General features: G+C 36.1%; 1 protein-coding gene across 1 annotated transcript in view; it reads right to left on the reverse strand.

Annotated features, from left to right (window-relative positions):
- LOC125232731 (fibropellin-1-like) overlaps positions 1-17,423 on the reverse strand; it is a 557,970-nt gene that overhangs the window by 143,443 nt on the left and 397,104 nt on the right. The gene's annotated exons all lie outside the window — the stretch shown is intronic.

Below are 17,423 nucleotides of genomic sequence, written 5' to 3' on the forward strand. Positions count from 1 at the left end.
TATTAAATTAGGAAAATAATTGTTATTCAGTTATACCGCAGGACCAAAACTTGTTCGGCTTCAAATTCATTGTTTTGTTATGACTCTAAATTTAACTCCTGTATTGTTATTTACTAACTTTTAATACGTTGAATTAATTTGGTCGAGTTGAATAAATCTAGAGTTGTTTTATGGCGGACTCGTGTCTCTGAATAGAATTGCTCGTGTTGTTTGTGGCGTCTGTCATATTTATTAACGTGCGAGTGATTTACTGTGAGAATGGGTCTTTTAGTATTATTATTTGTTTATGTATCTACACCACAGATTATTAATAAGTTACTAACGTAACAGATACTTCACTTGCCCGCAAACACGACACGACAAATACCTACGTTTTATTGAACTAATACTAATAAGTTACAACGTAAAACTCAGAAGAACAGTAGGTACGTGCCACGCGACTACACAGGCGGGCGCCTCCTGGCGCCTCTCGGCCACTTGTTACCTCGAGGCAACTGCTAGCTGGCGAGCGAGTGACGTAGGCCTGTCTACACTGTGAAATACTGGTCAGCTTTCAATCCAGTTTAGCTTTCAAACTAATAAATAAAATAAAAATAATAAAATAAAAATCATTTATTCATGTACCAAAAATAGCAGTTATAAACAGGCCATAAACTATATTAACACAAAAATAGGCTTCACCATGTCCGTGCCTGAACTAGGGAGATCCTGTATCTCAGGCAGAAAAAATAACTTACAAACTAAAACAGGAAAATTATTTGATAATATCATGTGCATTGCATAGGTATTCAACTAAAAAATAAATAAGTTACATTACAGATTTATAAATAGAGTAGGTACCTACTTAAAACTATCATAATTCTAAAAGTACAGCAAAAAAAGATGGTAAGCCATATGTAACACTTATTGCTTATTAGCATTTTAATGAGTCAACAGTTGCACTTTATCGCATCAGCGTAAGGATACATAGGTAGGTGTATTTATTTGTAAACATTAAGTATAATACCTGATTTAAACGGCGTGCGAAGTCGCATGTGATTTTAGTTACATTGCGGGCTGTTGAGGTTAAATACAATTTTGCACAGCAATCAATACCGAATTGTAAAACTCGTATGCGAGTTCTCGTACCGACTAAATGGGCCCTAAATTGTGGAAGACGAGGAGACGTGTTAGAGTTATTCAAGTAATCTCACAGAGCTTAGTCAAATTTGTTTGCAGACTAAACAGCAGGTCATTCTGTGGTGTCGTGAATACCTGTGCTAACTCGGAGTATGTGATAGCGATGAATAAGATATCGATAATGTCAATTTCAATTTATTTCATTTGCTTATTGAAAAGTTTTTGATTAGGTACTATAAAGAGGTTATATATCTCATATTATATGTCATCGTGTATGGAAATATCCGTTAGCTATCTATGTAATTGCAATGAAAAATATTATGAAAGGTGTATTTTACTTAGATAAAAAAATAATAATGCACGCTTTAATTTATTTACATTACTTGCTTATTTTTTATATTTTCGCATTCAAATGATTTAAGTATACTCAAGGTACAGCTAGGTAAAAAATAAAAGAAATGGTTTATATTTTTTAAATCTGAATGTGCCTCCGAATCGATTACACGCATATTGGAAGCCATTTTATGTTGAAAATATTTTTTTAAGATCATCCGAGTATTTGTATTGGAAGAAAGGATGAAATCTCGTCAGTACAAACAGCCGGGAGGCTTCCGCGAGATTCAGAGGACTTGTTAAATTGAAAAAGCAATATTTATTACCAATATTCTTTTTGAGGATTATGTACCTGATATAAATATGATGTAGAACTATAATATTAATAATCCATACTAATATTATAAATGGGAAAGTGTGTGTGTCTGTTTGTTTGTCCGTCTTTCATGACAAAACGGAGCGACAAATTGACGTGATTTTTTAAGTGCACTTAAATAGAAATTCCATACAATAAATATCATAAACTAAGCAATTAAAAAGAAAACGAAAAATCTAAGTCTAAAGAGGGCCCCTGAGGCATAGTGCCCAGGATGCTGGCAGCATTTCCTCGCTGAATTACAATACTTATACGTTGAGCGAGGAAGCTGCCAGCTCTTTTGTCCCCCGTAGTATCAGTCAGCCGCTTCGCCAAGTCTTTGTATAAAATCTGGGCGCCAATTTTTTAGTTCCTATTTTTATTGGTTTACTACATTAAGCCGTAAATGATGACAACCATCACTATTCGAATTTTTTTCTTATTGAATTTATCTTGTTTTTCTCTTTATGGATCTCGTTTAATAAAGTTTCTTAATAATACCTATAAATAAATGATTTCTACTTGAACGAAATAATTACATTTTAACTATAAAACTCCCGTGAGACTCATACATATTTAAAAATAAAATTAATTAATTTAATATTTAGCAAGCGCCCGCAGTATGCGTCGCGCTCTCGACATGTAAAGGCGGGGTGTCGCTACTCTTGAGAAAGGCTCTCGAAATTGAGCCGAAACATGTCGAACGCTATATCGACTTAATATGTGAGTAACCCGCTTAAAATATTTTTAAATATAGAAATAATTACATATTTTCATTGAAAAAATAAATACATTTACAGCGACTCTCATTTTTTAAAGTAAGCTAGGCCACGTTGTAAGGTCCATTCTGAGCATCCGTCCTAGTACCAGAAGACTTCATAATAATTCACGAACCCAACTTTTTCGTTCGTTCAGTTCAGTTCGTACATTGAGGATGCCTGTAACAAGTATCGTCTATACTGTAAAAGATTTTAGGTTCCTAATTTTCACCACCCTCTTTCATCCCGATGGGCTAGCAACCTGTCACTTCAATATCACATTTTCGTTATCTTTTAATTACTATTAGTGGTACTGTAGCTTAAGCATTTTCATTATGTGCTCTGCATTCAACAGTCCCTTTTTAGGGTTCCGTAGTCAACTAACCCTTATAGTTTCGCCATGTCTATCTGTTAGGACCAGAAAGCTCTGGTACCAATATGTATATCAATCACGCCGACAAAGTGCAAAAAAATGTTTTATTAGGGTACCCCCCCCCCTAAACCTAAAGTAGGGAGTATTTTTTTTTCATTTCAACCCTAACATGTGATATATATCACTTTATATAAGAGATAGATATCACTTTTTCTTTCCTCATATTTTCGGAAATAATTGCTCTTTGAAAAAATGTGTCCCCCCCCCTCTAACTTTTGAACCACAACTTTAAAAAATATGAATAAAATCTCAAAAGTAAACCTTTATAAAGACTTTTTAGGAAAATTATTTTGAACTTGATAGATTGTACAGTTTTTGAAAAAAAATACGGTAAACTACGGAACCCTACACTGAGCGTGGCCCGACACGCTCTTGGCCGGTTTTTTAGGCTTTATCTTCTATTTCTATTATGGGACACAGGCGTGATTATATGTATGTATGTATGTATGTATCTTCTATTTTGTTCAGTCGACAATGCGATGTTGTGTTTATTAGAATATAACAATAGTAGAAAAATACTTGTTGAAATTCCGAAGTCTCCATAAACCTGATAAAAATAAAACTTCATAATGAATAACTATTCCGAGATTATTTTACCGCGATACATTCGCGAACATTCTTTTGTTTGTCGCGTGGTGGGGCGAACAATGGCGTGAAACTTTAATTGGGTTCATAGCGACGACGCCGCTAAGTTTTCACAGGAAACTCGTTATCCGATCCGCGCTTCATAAAACGCGGTATGGTTCAAAAAATACATTTAACGTTACGTAACGAGATATAGTAATCTGTGTTGAGTTTGATTATAATTTTTATTTTAGTGAGTGCATTGTGTGAAGTAAAGCAAACATATTTGAAATGTGTGTCGTAAATAGTACATGCTATTAGGTATGTGTTGTTTGTCATTGCATGTTGATTTTGTATTGCATTTGTGAGGCTAAAATACGTATGATACCACTTTGTGTACGGGTATGTACGGGTTTGTGTACGGGTGTATTTAGAGGTGTAGATTATAAATTATATATATATTTTTTATATTTTGCTACTTACTTAAAGATTTGATGATACATTATGAATCTAATTAATTCCACTTAAGTAATACTAATATTACCTACTTATGATCTAACATAATATTTATTGACATCTTTTTAATCCGCTACAGGAGCGAAAATGCTAAAATGGAAAGGAGCCCCTTCTTCTTCTTTCGATTGGGAATTTCAGTTAAATATACTAGTGTTATTAACTAGATTTTATCGAAAAAAAGATTGTCCATTCAGAATAACTGAGTTAAAAGATATTGCGAAAAAATCTTTAAAATCGAGGTTCCGCTCTCGACTGTTTCCTCCTTCAAAACTTAATCAATCGTAACGGAGAATCTGAATAACAATGAAATAATCTGTGTAGGGCCGTTTAGTTTTTTTTGGCTAATTGGCACCAATTTTGAATACCACACCTTTTTTTGCGTCAAAATCAATAAGGCTGTTGTTGGAAATTTTTGATGGGCTCTAGCGTCTTTAAAAATAGGAATACCACCAAAAATTCAAAACGGTTCGATACAGATAAAAATGATAATAATCTGTGTTGAAAAAAATGCTCTATCTTCAAAAACCAGGGAGGAAATGGTCGAGAACGTTTGTATACAGAATTGACCCCTCCTGTATAGTCTTAAATAGATTGTGTCATTCGGGTGAACGCACTCTACTAGCTTATATCGTCATGTTGAGTTTGTTTTGACAACTCTGCACGTCATTGTGACTGACAATAATAGTACATTACATCAGAGGCCGGGAAAATGAGGATTTCCGGCCAAGTGGGTATATACGGCCGAGCGAGCGTGCGAGCGAGGCCGGATAGGGATACGAGGCCGGGAATCCGTTTTCACGCCGAGGCATGTATAGTGCTTTTCTCAAACATACAATGAAATAAAAAAAAATGCTCTAAAGGACAATATTTTATAAAAAAAAGTTACTTTGCAGGCCTAGGCCTAAAAAATAATATGAAATCCCTTTACAGTTCTCTCGAGTTGTTGCGCCCAAAACGCGATACTTCCCAGCCCATTTTAAGGAACGTAAAGACAATATTTCATTGCATGTTTGAGAAAAGTATAATTATCACAAAGGAATCTCATCGAGTGTGCGTGATCTCCACAACTTGGCTATGATGATCCCAGGATGAAAAAGAAACGTTTCGTATAGTAAATGAGTTGTAGGGCAAGTTTTCGTAGCGGCTTGTTATTAGTTAGAGTATTTGTTAGCTGGAATCTGGCAGATGAAGCAATTTTACTCTTCTACTTCCTAAAGTAAGGATGGCAGGATAAGTAGGATGAATATGTATTTTTAGTTTATTTATACTGTCAATATTATATGACTGTATTGTAGCAAGTAGAGAGCAAATCAGGGTACTTAGCCGAATGGCACTAACGCTCACGATACGAAACGCTCGTAGATATCTATATCTATTGCTCTTGCGTATTGGCGCGACAGAGCCAGACTACCTTTCGCGGCGTTTCGTTTTCGTTTCGCGTCGTAGAAATATGCCATTCGGCTACGGGGCCGGATTTCATGTCAAAATTTGTTTGATTGATGATTTATCTTATTGAATAATATTTAGCGCTGATACCACGCAGATACAGACGGACTGCTACACAACGCAACTAAACATTTTATGGGAACTACACGCCGACGTTGCAGTTTGTCTGTAACCCTTAAAAAAAAATATAGTACAGATGGTGTTTTTTTTACGCACTAGTGCGAGAAGTTCATTATATGCCACGTCGAAATTTCGGAGGGCTATCTGTACTGAAAAACGTCGTACGATACACGTGCGAAAAGGAAATTCGTAGCTCCCTTCGGTCGTGTTTTAATTTATCGCCACTCGTTTTGAACTTCCTTTTGTTACGCACTTGTATCATAAATTGTACTATTATAAAGGAAAGTTAATTGCATAGGATTATTACTATTCTGAATGACAGTAAACTTTTTTGCGTGTATTATTTTAAGCTAGGCGTCCACATGTCCGTATCGTACTCATCGGACGCATCGCTTCGCATTGGCTAGTCTGTGGCCAAGAGTAAGCCCATTTATAATTTAAAAAAAAATCATTCACATATTGTGGTACGTGCGACACGGAGCGCAGCAGTGGACGCACTTGTGTGACGTTCTTTAAAAAATTAAGTATATGCTTCATATTCTTCATAAACTACCAGCAACACGGAATTAGTAGAATCAACATTCAAGCTTATCGCGTATTGCATATTTAAACCGATTGAAAGATAATTGTATCACCACACGCGACACAAAATGTGTCTGCACTAAACCGGGTTTCACACTAAGGTAAAAATTTCTCATTAACGGTTTTTTAACTTTGCCTCAGTCTGTAGCATGCGGGCATTTGCGGCGTTGCTCCTCCAAGTGTGAAATGCAATTTTTAGCCGGTCGTCGATCACGGGCTGGGCAGCTAACTGCATGCCGATGCAGCGAAATGCATCCCGGTTAAAGTGTACATACGAGAACCTATGTTACCCTATTAATGCATTTTTAGTGCAAAACGTTTTCCGTATCCCATCAATGGAAACCAATTTTCAAAGTTAAAAAGTAAGTTCTCTGTGGAAATTAGCATTGAAACGGATTTTTCAGACGATTATTCTTAAAGTGCTATGTAGAAAAAATTGTGATTAAGTAATATTAGTGATGACTAGTTTATACCTGACCACAAAATTAAAATTTTGAAAAAACCCCCGACATAACTAGTGGACCGATTTTCATGAAACAAAGCTAAGAACACTCCCGACTAATTCAGCTTTCAAACTAAAAAAACTAAATCTAAATCGGTTCATCCGTTCGGGAGCTACGATGCCATAGACAGACAGACAAATAGAGAGACAGACAGACAGACACGTCAAACTTATAACACGTCGTCGTTTTTGCGTCGAGGATTAAAAATGAACATGAATGACATAAAAAAACATGTTTTATATACAAATACAGCAAAAATGAGTTAATTAATGTTAGCTTAGGCAGTTTTTATTCAAATATTTCATAATACTTTCATTCTAACGTTTTTTACATTCTAAACTTTGTATGGTAATATTTGATTTGTGTGTGGCATGGCATGTGCCTTAGGCTTATTCCTGGTAGGATACTAATCAATTTGCAATCAAAACATGTTGTTTTCCCTTAACATTGTTGAGTTTGTAGTATTATGATAATTACCTAGTGGTAGGTACGTGGAGGTTGGACACCTACATAAAATGGTTAAATACATTACAAGTAACTTTACTAGGATAGGCACCTTCAATTTTTTATTCCGGATAAGTAAAGGTATTAATAATTTTTAAGAAAAAAAAAAACCGTCGCCTTTCGGGTTCTGGTGAAAGCTACTTGCGAATGTTGGATTATGTAGAAATGTGTAAGTATTTTTTAAAACTGCTTTTAATGCTTTAATTATTAGATGGAAACACAAATGAATATACGTATAACGTTAAGGTTTGAGGAGTTTCCTCAATTCCTCATGAATCCGATTATATTATAAGAAATCGAAGCTTGACAAACTTTGACTTCAAAACATATGCTTAACAAACATAACTAAATAAATGTCACTGTTCTGAACTTAAATGCATGCTTTTCTTACAAACATACCAAAGTCACTATGAGTGTGCCGTTCAGGTTTGAGGAGTTTGGTTCTGGCCATCATCAGCAGTTCCACTGCACCAAATGTCACTGTTCTGGACGAAAGTGCATGCTGTTCTTATAAAAATACCAAAGTCACTATAAGTATGCCGTTCAGATTTGAGGAGTTCGGTTCTGACCATCATCAGAAATTCCACTGCACCAAATGTCACTGTTCTGGATGAAAGTGCATGCTGTTCTTATAAAAATGGCAAAGTCACTATAAGCGTGCCGTTCAGATTTGAGGAGTTTGGTTCTGGCCATCATCAGCAGTTCCACTGCACCAAATGTCACTGTTCTGAACGAAAGTGCATGATGTTCTTATAAAAATACCAAAGTCACTATAAGCGTGCCGTTCAGATTTGAGGAGTTCGGTTCTGACCATCATCAGAAATTCCACTGCACCAAATGTCACTGTTCTGGACGAAAGTGCATGCTGTTCTTATAAAAATGGCAAAGTCACTATAAGCGTGCCGTTCAGATTTGAGGAGTTTGGTTCTGGCCATCATCAGCAGTTCCACTGCACCAAATGTCACTGTTCTGGACGAAAGTGCATGCTGTTCTTATAAAAATACCAAAGTCACTATAAGCGTGCCGTTCAGATTTGAGGAGTTCGGTTCTGACCATCATCAGAAATTCCACTGCACCAAATGTCACTGTTCTGTACGAAAGTGCATGCTGTTCGTATAAAAATACCCAAGTCACTATAAGCGTGCCGTTCAGATTTGAAGAGTTCCGTTCTGGCCATCATCAGCAGTTCCACTGCACCAAATGTCACTGTTCCGTACCTAAATGCATGCTGTTCCTTTATTAACACAAAAATCACCATATGTATGCCTTTCAGATTTGAGGAGTTCCCTCGATTTCTCCAGGATCCCATCATCAGAACTGGGTTCTGAGAAAAATGGGACCAATCTGTATGTATATACATTCAATCAAAAAAAAAATTTTCAAAATCGGTCCAGGAACGACGGAGATATCGAGGAACAAACATAAAAAATAAAAAAAAATAAAAACATACAGACGACTTGATAACCGTCCTTCTTGAGATATTAGGCGACGGTTAAAAAACTAAGAAGTACGCTGACTCAATAAACCATTCAACTGATATGGGAATGAAATTGTGGTCTCCATGATATACTTTCAATCATTTCGTTGAACTTCGCAATAAGTTGATAAATCAAACAATTTCGAGTAAGTATAATAATTTTCGGCGAATATTTTTAGCCCTCCCTCGTTATTAAACGTTTTCCTAAGCGGGCTCACTGTTTGTAAGAAGTTATTTAATACTCGCTACTCAGAACTGTGTTATTTGTTAACCAATTTCAAATGGCTTTTATTTTTATTGAAATCATAAGTACCTAATTAATTACAATTACATTGTTTCTGCCCGATTGAATTTGTAGTTGTTCGATCTACTTAAGATACGGTACTGTTCTATTAGTGTCAAAACGAGTAGTGTGATTTCTTCAACATAACCTTCTTACTAATTATCAGTGTTAAAATTAAACTGGCAAATTTTGAAACCGGTCGTCAGGAGGATAAAACGTAATTTTTGACATTGAGTAACTTATATTTTTTGTGCATGGGGAGTTTTCCACCTTGCAATTACTTATTCCTCAGTTACTATTGACTGCAAAGGTTTTCAAATGTCAGGACGTATTACTAATTACTACTAATTGATAATGAAAACACACCTCGGACACTGGCGATCAAATATATGAAAGAAGCGCGTTCCTAGCTCACAGTCTAAGCTCGTGTAGGTGAAGGCGTACTATGCTTGTATGAGTGAATTATGACAGGTCGACTGTTCGCTTTTTTGACAGGCGGTAACTGTGAGGTAACCGAGAGGGGGTGGGCGGCACTTTCAGCGGGGAGCGGGAGTGACCATACTGTACGATAGTACTCTTTATTATACTAAATAAATAATAATAAATAAATAAATATTATAGGACATTCTTACACAGATTGACTGAGGCCCACGGTAAGCTCAAGAAGGCTTGTGTTGTGATACTGTGATGAAAATTAACTGTAATCAGTTTCCATAATGTGAAATCGTGATTTCTCCGTAATTTAATATTCCATAGATGCATTATCATATTCCCAAGCTCGGTAGTCCCACGTCAGCTGCGCTTCCGGCCCTGGCGGGTAATTAAGAAGCCTGTAAATGCAACATGCTCGCGGAATAATCCGGCACGTTAGCCATCAGTTTCACGCGCGGCTACGGCTGCGAATTATGGCTACACAATGAACTTCCAAACTAGCGCCTTTTGTTTATGTGACTATTAGGTGCTTGGTTTTGACGCTATGGCTTGGTTCTGACGCTATTGCTTGCGTTGACGCTATTAGGAAAGTGATGGAGCGCATTGTTCAGATTTCCTTCTCAGTCACTCTTATTCCGTTTCAGCCAACTAAAGCACCATTCTAAATTTACGGAAGTATACATTCTGAGGTGTTCCACTTGCGCTATGATATGGTGGGGTTCTTCCAGAAGCAGGTATTTAGAGTTCTCAAAGATCGGCAACGTATAAGTGTGGCTCCGCTGATGTTGCTTATGTCCATGGGCGGTGATGACTGCTTCCCATCAGGCGGCTTGTCTGCTCGTTTGCTGCCTATATATATAGTATATATAAAAGTACAGTAAATCCCCGGTAAAGCAGAATTTCTCTCAGAAAGTAAAGTTTCACGGTAATTAATGTCATTGTCATTATTTATAATGATGTTGTTCTCGTTGGCACTTCCGGTTGATTATTCGACTTCTGAAAACCAGCTAAATGTACAGATAATAATATTATATTGAAATATTAAAATTCAACCTATATTCAGGGAAACATTAAGTTCGAATATAAAGTGTATAATCGGATTAAATCGGTATTGATTTTATTTATCCAGTTAGCAAACCATTATTTTATTATATTGCATGCTCCATTTCCATGTACTAAAATTAAAATAAAAGGAAATTAATATTTAATATGATCTTCGGTTAGCGCAATAGGTCATTAGCTAGGTACTCGTGAGATAAAACCGTGGAAACGGATTATATTGCGTACCTATAATGAATGACACATTACGACATTTCGATTTTTATATTATAAATCGGCTTAATTTAATTTGAAATTTAGTTAGGTTGGAGTTTGATGATTTGATAAATATAAATAAATATAAATAATTATAATACCTCTATAATATAATACAGATACTGTACTGTATGGGTACGTACAAGTATTGTTTATACCTAATGATTCGTAATGAAATAAATATCATGAGTTAAACACAATAATGTTTTTTTTTAAATTTATTTTGTTATAAATAAATAGATAATAAATAAATAAATACATTTTGTTATAAGAAAATAGACTTACAGTAAAGTTTTAATCTGCCAAACTGCACAGCATTTTGTTGGCAGAAAACTTATTCTACCCTTGAACAACTTCTTTTGTATTTCATATAATGATAATGATAAAATAATACGTAATTTAAACATGCAAGTATGTCCTACCCAAGGTATCCAAGCACTAATCTTATAAAAGCAAAACTAAACAAACAACTTTAATCAGGTATTCTGTTGGGTTCGAAGTAAAAAAAGAATTTTTCACCTCACTAGCTCGGAAAGGACTTTTTTATTCTTTAAAAACAGATAGCAAAATCGCATTTTATCCACAAGAGTGCAAAGAATATTTGAAATCCGAACGTGTCATTAATTACTTTTTTAAATATAAATTCTTGTAAAGGCATCTCCCAGACGGGACAATTTTCTCCCTGTGCTTAAATTGTCTTAACAAATCATGTGATGAGAACGAATAATTTCATATAGAATTGTATCCGACTAAAAACACTAAATTCAAACAATTTTATAACATGATTTTATCATAAAACACTTGAAATCGTGCAAAAAATTGTATTTTTGACTTTTCCACTGTACTTATTCAGAACGCACCTTAAGTAACATTGCAATCTCAAAACGCGTGAAACGGAACGCACCCAAATAGATTTTTTCACCACACCAACTGGTAAAGGCTTTCTTTGCTATCCAAAAACAGATAGCAAAATTGCATTTTATCCACAAGGGGGCAAAGTAATTTCATACAAATTTTAACTCGATGTATTAATCTGGCTGCTAGATTTTACCTATTAATGATGATTTTGAATCATAAATATTGAATAAATTGATGGATTTGATTTATTTTGATGTTTTATAGTCAGTATTTTGTTCGTGTTGGTGTGGTGAAAAATTTTGTGTTTCACTCGGTGGCAAAGTTTGTTTAACCTTCGTGCCTTGATACCCTCGCAACGCTCAAGATTCCACTTTTTGTTCGACTAGCTACGCTCGCGGTTCAATATTGGAATCTTTCGCTTGCTCAGGTATCAATATTGGCACGTGCGGTTAAACAGCTACTTTGCCCCCTTGTAAAACAAATAACTATTCTTCTTGATTCTTAATTTGAAACTTTTGTGGTGTCGGTGGGTGCATAGTGGAAATTGTAATAAACGCAAATTAACTTATTTCTGTGCAATTATGTTCCAGTTATTTTTAACCCCCGACGCAAAAACGAAGGGGTGTTATAAGTTTGACGTGTCTGTCTGTGTGTATGTCTGTCTGTCTGTTTGTCTGTCTGTCTGTCTGTCTGTCTGTCTGTCTGTGTGTGTGTGTGTGTGTGTGTGTGTGTGTGTGTGTCTGACTATGGCATTGTAGCTCTCGAACGGATGAACCGATTTTGATTTAGTTTTTTTGTCTGAAAGCTGAGTTAGTCGGGAGTGTTCTTAGCCATGTTTCATTAAAATCGGTCCACTATATCGCGGTCGGGGGTTTTTTCAAAATTTTAATTTTGTGGTTATATTGCGTGTTTCCTCGGTTTAGTGAGGTGAAAAGTTATGTGTTACACACGGGATGCAAAGTTATTTTACCTCGTGTGTATTGCAACACTCTCTACGCTCAGGATTCTATTTTTGAACTACTCGCTTCGCTCAGGATTCTATTTTCGAACCACTCGCTTCGCTCGTGGTTCAACCATAGAATCCATTCGCTAGCTCGTAGTTCAACCCTAGAATCCATTCGCTAGTTCGTGTTGCAATTCCACACTCGGTTAAAATACAACTTTGCTCCCTTGTATAACAAATAACTATTGAATCTTTTTTTGTAAACACCACTTTTGACATGTTTTTGCACGATCTTAACTGATCTGGTACTTTATTTAGAATCGTGGGCACTAAGTATTTTCGAGTACGTTTTCCATAATAGTTACAGACTTTAGGTACAAACAATCTGCGATGAAATATCGTAGAATTATAAGGAATAAATTTCATTTCATTAAGTTTGTTTCTTTTATTGTAATTATTTAATCTGACTTATCATCTTACTAAATCAATTTTGACTAAGGTACAGCGGGGCAAATCCCGACAGCGGGGCAAATGTAACTAGTCCATTTTTTAAATTATTACACTATTTAGTTGAGTCTACATGTATCCACTGAACACGCGTGCCGTATAACGTAACCAGTGGACACTCTAATTAATAATGCAAACATTGTAAAACATGAAAAAAATGGATCAGTTGCATTTGCCCTCCAGTCGAAATTGTCCCGCCGTACCTTACTAAAGCTTTGTGTGTTCTATCCATGGTGATGAATAATGTTTGTTTACTGATATTAATCAGGCGTCCGGTCTGGTCTAGCGCGTAGTGATCCTGCCTGCTAAGCCGCAGTCCTGGGTTCGAATCCCGGTAAGGGCATTTATTTATTTATTTAAACTTTATAGCACAAAACATACCTACACAAAAATGTACAAATGGCGGACTTAATGCCAAAAGGCATTCTCTATCAAAATGAAATAACCAACATTCTAGAGGCCCCAACTACATTCATGAACGTAGTTCTAAGGCTATTTCAAATGACAGGGGAGGACAGTTTTCACTCCCTTGTTGCGATAAATAAAGGAGATAGTGTCCCGTCTGCATTATCGTGCGAAGTAACAAGGTGCGAGTCTCACCTCGTTTGCGTAGTCTATGTTATCGGGATTGTGTCAATCTACAAATGAGACAGGTCTTCGCATATTTGCGGAACCATTATTGTGTGCAAAAATAGTGCTTTAGTTTTGCTAGTACCTACTAATCAGTTTTCTGATTTGATTTGCTTTGTTTTGTTCGAAGTTTTTATTCAAATATAGTAATTGTTTTCGAATTAAATGAAATTGCTCTGACATATGTACAGACAGATGGATTTTTGTCATTTTTACTACAAAACGGTCAATAGGGTTTTAGTTAGCATAATAAAATTAATATACTACGACAAAATCCACTCTTATCTTTGAAATGTCAATACGGTTTGTTACTATGGAATTCATATGAAATACAATGCAGTGACGTCATAGTAGTGACTGTCGATTGTTTCATACAATTTATAAAATGTATCTAAAATTAAACGCTGCAATATTTTATTAATCTTCTAGTGCCTTATTTCATATTTGGTGTGAAATTATTTATTTTTAGTCAAATACTCTATTTTGCACAAGCAGACATATCTACGTCGTCGGAATTCCTCTGAAATCCTCCGTTTTGTTTGTATTTCAGTTGGCTACTGCTATTAGCTCTGTGTTGTTTGTACGTGTGTTGACTACATAGTCAATTATAGTGTACGTCCTTGTTTAGCTGTATCATGCTAACATTTCTCGGTAACTAGGAACTTATCTGGTTCGGGAGTATTCACTTGTGCATTGACGCTTGCAGTTTATGTTTCTAAAAATGAAATAAATATGCCAAAAAAATAAAACTTGACGAAAGTAACGCATATAACATTAACTGTGTTCATCCTTTTGGTCTCTGTGTGTTTTTTTCTAGTGGGTACTAGATATGGGGATATAGCATAATAGGGGTAAAGGGTTAAAGAGCATTTTCAGAATTTGGGACCCCCCAATTAGCGTAAATTACAGTAAACAGTTGTACAAAAATTAACTCAATCAGTTTAGTGACGATAATTATTAAGTATGAAATTCAAATAAAAATATTATTTTATTTTTGTTTTAATTACATAAACTTTAAGCGATAATCTATATTGAGGATGTGAAAAAAGTAAATTTTTAGACAGATTTTATGCTTAATTATCGTCACAAAACTGACAGCGAGTTAATTCTTGTTAACAACTTATGCTAATTGGGTGGACCCAAATTCTGAAAATGTCCTAAAACACAATAATATAACAAGTAGAATGGTAACCTTCTTTAGTAACCTTTTACTTAGTAGCCCTTTCCAAGTTCCCTTGGCAGATCGTGAGTTCTTTTGACAAGCGGTTTGCGATTGGCTATATTTCAGTCAGTTACAGTTCAGGCAGGTAAGCACGGGCGCGTGATAAACGATAAAATACCAGGCCGTCCCTATCGAACTTATAAATGGTGCGAAAAGGACAAAACAAGCTCGAGTTTAGCAGCCGTATACCAAAAATATGTTAGGAGAAAAATCGATCAATAAATACGCTAACATGGAGATATTATTTATACCACATATCTATAAGATTGATGTCATAAATAAAATTGTGTCTTTGTTCAGTACGTTATATTAATTGCACTCTATTAGGTTCTTAATTGGCTAATTTTGCCAAATAGCGTAATTTCTGAGCACAAAAGAAGCTTACTAAGTAAATAAACTTCTCAAAGTGACCCAAACTTGCTCGAAACGTACTAGAAACTCCTCGAATATATTTAAAACCCGCCATCCGTCACGGGGCGGTCGCCGTCGTCCACCATCTCTCACAAGCGTTAACATTTGTTTCCATCCCCTTGCAGCATCGGTGTAAATCGCCCATTCTTATTCGAAAGGGGCCCCTACCCGTTATATGGACTTTTGTATGGGCATGCCTTCCTTTGCGTAAGAATGGGCTTTGTTCCTATTTTGTGTATTTTGCGAGCCTTGTTTCTAAATGACCGAGACGTTTTGTAGCACTTACTAATTTTCAGATTGTACTGATCCACACACACTTGTAGCTGGACGCTCCTATTGCGCAATACACGCGCATCATTTCAATGGTTGTGTACATGCGAACGATAAGCGAGCGCGATCGCGCACGCACACAACGATAAATAGCGGGAACGCCTCGCCTCGTTTCCGAGAAAAATGTCTCACTGAGTGAATCGTTTTGTACACCGTTCATTGCGGCGCAAAACACTACACTGTTTACAATATGTTCCTTGTGTAGCCGCAATGTATAATTAACGTTTTAAAGCACAAGCAAACGTAAGGTTACATGGTACAACTCGGAGTATTACGTTGAATTCGTGTTTTATGTGAAATAAAAGGAAATAAATAGTATTTACCTATGAAATGTTATCCTATCGGCTTGGAAATTATTCAGGTCACTGCGATGTTTGCAAGTTATTATTGCACACTTCGGCATTTTGGATAAAACTCGTTTTTCGTCGGTGAACAGCGCGCGTGTACACTCGATGACAGCGGACGGCGAACTGGCGGCGGTGTAGGCCCAATGGGCCTACATCTGCGACCAGGCCGCGCGCGCCTCTCTATAGAATTTTTTCCTCTGAGCGCACAGGCCTATTTTTATAGTGCTGATAGGATGATGTCGAAAATGGCTCGAAGATTTTAAGTCGTTCAAATATGAAGCATACAAACAGTACCTAAGGTCACCGGAATTTTTGCGTCTGATCGGGTTAAATGCGTCTTTTTAAGATACATTCTTAACGGAACATTTTAGAACTATTGCAACTGTTTTTGTTCGAAGTATGGTCACCAAATTTGTATTTGGCTATTATAGTTCTAATAATTAATATTCCATTAAGAAAATATCTTCAAAAGATGCAATTACTCTTTCAGACGCAAGTATTTATCCCTGTTGATCTTAGTCAGTTAAATAAAAAATCAGTTTTAACCTAAATACCACACTGATAAAGGAACAACTACTCACTTCTTCAACCAGACATAACAAACAGCATACCCACCTAATTTGCAAACCCAGCTAGTAACGACCCCAATAAACTCATGATGAATGTTGCGGTAACCCCATTTTGTCAGGGCAAGTAAGCCTGTTCCGATTGGTGAAAGTTTTCAGGAATTAAGCTAAGTCTATCCTATTATCATAATAACGTTAAAGGCATCTTGGTTGTTGATCCACGTATATTTTCGGGACGTACGAGGACTTAGGCATTAAAATTCTAAACTTTTCTTTTCTAACTACCTTAACTGTAGCCTATAATTATGGCGTCTATGGTGATTAAGACTAGTGATAATAACTTAAAGAACTCCGTAAACAATGCTTTCACTTTTACATTTTCATAACATATCGCTTAGTCTACGGGCAGGGCCACTACTTTAATTCACACTTGAAGTACTCGTAGAGTTCTTATTTAATAAATGCATTAGTAACTTAATGTTAATAATCCATATGTTTAAATATAAACATATAGATTTTTTCCTTTTTTATTGTGGAACTTACCACTTTATAAATCGCAAATTATAAATGTAGACACCTTGGATTGCCGGTCCAATGCGTTACCAATTGCGCCAGCCGACAATCCGTCCATGACTGCGAATTTAACCATTGCGACTGTGATGCACGACTAAAGGTATAAGTAACTTCATAGGTAATGCCAGAAATGATAAAGTACAAAGCGATGCCTTTCACTCATTAAAGCAGCAAACACTCACGTCTCAGAATAGCTTATAATTTTTCACTTCCACGCATACGTTCTCGTTTTCAATTAGTGCGCCGTGAGTTATGGACCTGGGCGGTACAATTTGTTTCCCACCGCCTCCAGCTCCG

The sequence above is a fragment of the Leguminivora glycinivorella genome, chromosome 13, assembly GCF_023078275.1.
Source record: "Leguminivora glycinivorella isolate SPB_JAAS2020 chromosome 13, LegGlyc_1.1, whole genome shotgun sequence".
In the NCBI taxonomy this organism is placed as follows: Eukaryota; Metazoa; Arthropoda; class Insecta; order Lepidoptera; family Tortricidae; genus Leguminivora; species Leguminivora glycinivorella.